Here is a 3,521-nt window from a genome sequence, read left to right as displayed (position 1 = left end):
GTGTTTTTAGTTCTGAAGCTTTGGGGTAAGAAACGATGAAAATGACGGCCTGCAGCTCCATCATCTTCTCCATTTATCTGAGCGTCGTACTCCACCTCAGCCAAGGTAAGAGTCATAATCTATGGTTGTACAGTTCTTTTAAATCCTATATTTACCAACGACAACAACAAATATTCACCTCCTTATCAAATGAAACGTCTCAACGAGCGCTGTTTGGAATCACTTTCAGTTTTATGTACGCAGGTTGAGATATCCCCACTGTGATGGAACTTCAGGGAGCTCACTCCTCGAGCCTGACAGCAGTCACAGCTGTACTGATAGGGGTCGGCCGTGACTACGACAACCAAGGTCACTTTGTGTCTCTCCTTTTTCTTTAACCTCACATTGTTATCGTGTCAAATCACAAGCTTTTAGGTAGAGCAGGTAGGGTAACACACAGCTGACTTTGGCATCATCTAGAGGATAGATACCGAGCCTATGGGACAGTCTGACAGAACTGGCTTAGCAGGACACTTGTGTGTTACATGTGTGGTTAATGTAATTTCTCCTCACAAGTCAGGGCAACGGTGGCTCAGTGGGAGAGTCGGCCGTGTGTCAACCAGATGGTCGGGGCTCGATTCTTAGCTCCTGCGGCAACATGCCCGATGTGTTCTTGGGCAAGACACTAAATCGCTGCTTCGTCAGCGGGTCAAACCAGAAAACCTTATTAGATTACATTTTGAGATCCATGAGGCAAGGCACGTTTATTTATGAAGCACATTTCAACAAGGTAATTCAAAGCACTTCACAGGAATCAGAAACATTTCAATAGAACATTTAAAACAATCACAGAGAAGAGGAAATCTGAGAATATGTCAAAATAAATAGATTAAATAAGACAATGCCTCATTTGTTTGTATAATAATCCATTAGAATTATATTAATTGAAATAAAGAAAGCAGTTAAACGAGGAGCTGATGTGTTGTCTTTATTCAGGTTATGAGGTGATTCAGCCGCAGACTCGGACCGTGAACCCCGACAGATCGGCCTCCATCACCTGTGAACACACGGCGAATGTCAACTCTGTGACAGATGTTCGACTCAACAGCATCTCCCCGTGGTAATGAATTCCAGAGAGTAGGACCATAATGACTAAAAGCACCATGAGCTGATCTTGAATTAATTTCGGGTACGATGAGGAGACCTTTATTTGAAGATCTGAGGGACTGGTCTGGTGTGTACTCAGTTAGCATGTCAACTAACTTGGTTTGTGACCAGCCTCAAATCGTCCCATGCCCCCCCCCCCCCCCCCGATCGTTGAAGGGGGCAAATCAGGCCCTGTGTCTTTTTTTCTGTGTTTCAGAGCAACACAAGCAATCTCCACGTATGTGGAAATGAGGAGATCCCCTGTGCCAAGAAATCCAGAGTTTGACTTGTACAGTCGTTCTGCTCTTCACCCCCATCTCTCTTTTTCTAAGAGCTGAAAACAAATGTGCTGCTGAAGATAACCAGCAGAGGGAGACAAAGACCATCTGCTTCTGAACACCTGCTTTCATGTTTGCATGCAAAGTCATGTTATCCATTTTGTATGAACAGGTACAGATTATTTTTATTCCCAACTTAAATAGAAGCTATACCACTGTTAGACTTGATGATGTCTTGTACAGTTTGTGTGCATGTTCCAGCCAGACAGAAATAAAAACACACCAGTGATCTTGACTTTTTTATTTGGGGTTGAATCTTGTTGGCTTCTGTGTGATTGTCTTGATATAATAAGACATAATGCAAACGTTTGCAACATCTTTTCAGTTCAATTCTGTATTGGTAAATGTGTCCTTTAATTTTAAATTAGATTTAGAAGTTTATTTTAATTCAGTGTTTTAATCGTCCCGGGTCTTTATCTCACACGTCAACATTAATACTCTATTATTCATTCATTCATTTATTCATACATAAATGCTTGTAATCAATTCTTAGTTTTTTTGATGCGTGGCAAAGCTCACAGTCAGTCGTCAGTATTTAAGGAATAACAAGAGCACCAGATATAAAATAAGACAATATCACAGGGTTCAGACTAAAGGTGAAACATAATAATCAAGTTGTGTGTTCTGAATTACTGGCCAGGCTTCTTCAGGTTCAAGTTCAGGTTACTTTATTTGTACCCGTAGGTCAATTTGGTAGGTCTTTGAAGGATGGCAAAATGTGCAGATAGTGATTGATGGGTAAAGGACATTTACAGATTACAGACGGAGGCTAAAAACACAAACAAAAGACTGAGCTGTCAGTCAATCGCTCTCTGCAGCAGTAATAGGTTCAACCACAGAGGTGTCTTCTCACGCTGAATTTATAAGACAATGAGGATGTCAAGGAACAACAAAAGCACAAGAGTCTGAAACTATTACAAACATTTTACAGAGGGTGTGGTGAATGCTGCTGAATGCTAGCAGAGCATCATGTCGTTTGTCAAGCGGAAACATTCCAGCTGTCGAACTTTGAAATGTTATAAATATAACAGAAACATCCAGTTAAAAAAAAATCCCCTTTATGTGAAGTTTGCCCGTCAACACAAATCTAGACCTGATCCCTTCATAGCGACTTTAAACCAGACTTGATCCAGGTCTGTACTTTGCAAAGGCTGGTGTCCTTAACGGTGTAGTTTGTAGGGAATAATTCTTCTTCCTGTAAGACTTTACACTTTTTAAAATATATTTATATATTTATATTTATATATTAAATATTTATATTTAAAAAATATACTTTTTCTTTTGCCTTGATTGGATAGGACAGCTGGGGAGAGACAGGAAGTGTAAGGAGGAGAGAGTGGGGGATGACATGCAGAGAAAGAGCCGAGATCGGTATTGTCTATATGTGGGAAACACATTGTGACTTGTCAAGTAGGATTTCAAAGAGATGTGACTAGGTTCTTTGAGCTGGCTAATTTCCATGGCCTCATTGCAGTTACTAAATGGTTTACTCTCAGTACAACCATTTAAAGCCCTTTCCTCACTCTGACTGTATCTGAATTGCCAAGTACCTACTCAATCTGTCAGTAGTCAGTACCTACTATCTGCTGTATACTGTTTAGTATCTACTATCTGCTGTATACTGTTTAGTATCTACTATCTGCTGTTTACTGTTTAGTATCTACTATCTGCTGTATACTGTTTAGTATCTACTATCTGCTGTATACTGTTTAGTATCTACTATCTGCTGTATACTGTTTAGTATCTACTATCTGCTGTATACTGTTTAGTATCTACTATCTGCTGTATACTGTTTAGTATCTATTATCTGCTGTATACTGTTTAGTACCTACTATCTGCTGTTTACTGTTTAGTATCTACTATCTGCTGTATACTGTTTAGTATCTACTATCTGCTGTTTACTGTTTAGTATCTACTATCTGCTGTATACTGTTTAGTACCTACTATCTGCTGTATACTGTTAGTACCTACTATCTGCTGTATACTGTTTAGTATCTACTATCTGCTGTATACTGTTTAGTACCTACTATCTGCTGTATACTGTTTAGTACCTACTAT

The 3,521-nt window shown here is 39.5% G+C and overlaps 1 long non-coding RNA gene across 1 annotated transcript; it reads left to right on the top strand.

The window, feature by feature from the left end:
* Window positions 1–1,706, top strand: LOC132987508 (uncharacterized). Its single transcript, XR_009675622.1, has 2 exons — window positions 1–105; window positions 976–1,706. It is a non-coding gene; the product is annotated as an uncharacterized LOC132987508 (long non-coding RNA).
* Window positions 1,707–3,521: the final 1,815 nt, after the last annotated feature.

Source organism: Labrus mixtus, chromosome 13 (genome assembly GCF_963584025.1).
Source record: "Labrus mixtus chromosome 13, fLabMix1.1, whole genome shotgun sequence".
NCBI classification, from domain to species: domain Eukaryota; kingdom Metazoa; phylum Chordata; class Actinopteri; order Labriformes; family Labridae; genus Labrus; species Labrus mixtus.
The sequence above is the reverse complement of the archived record's forward strand: the minus strand, read 5'-3'. Positions and strand labels throughout refer to the sequence as shown.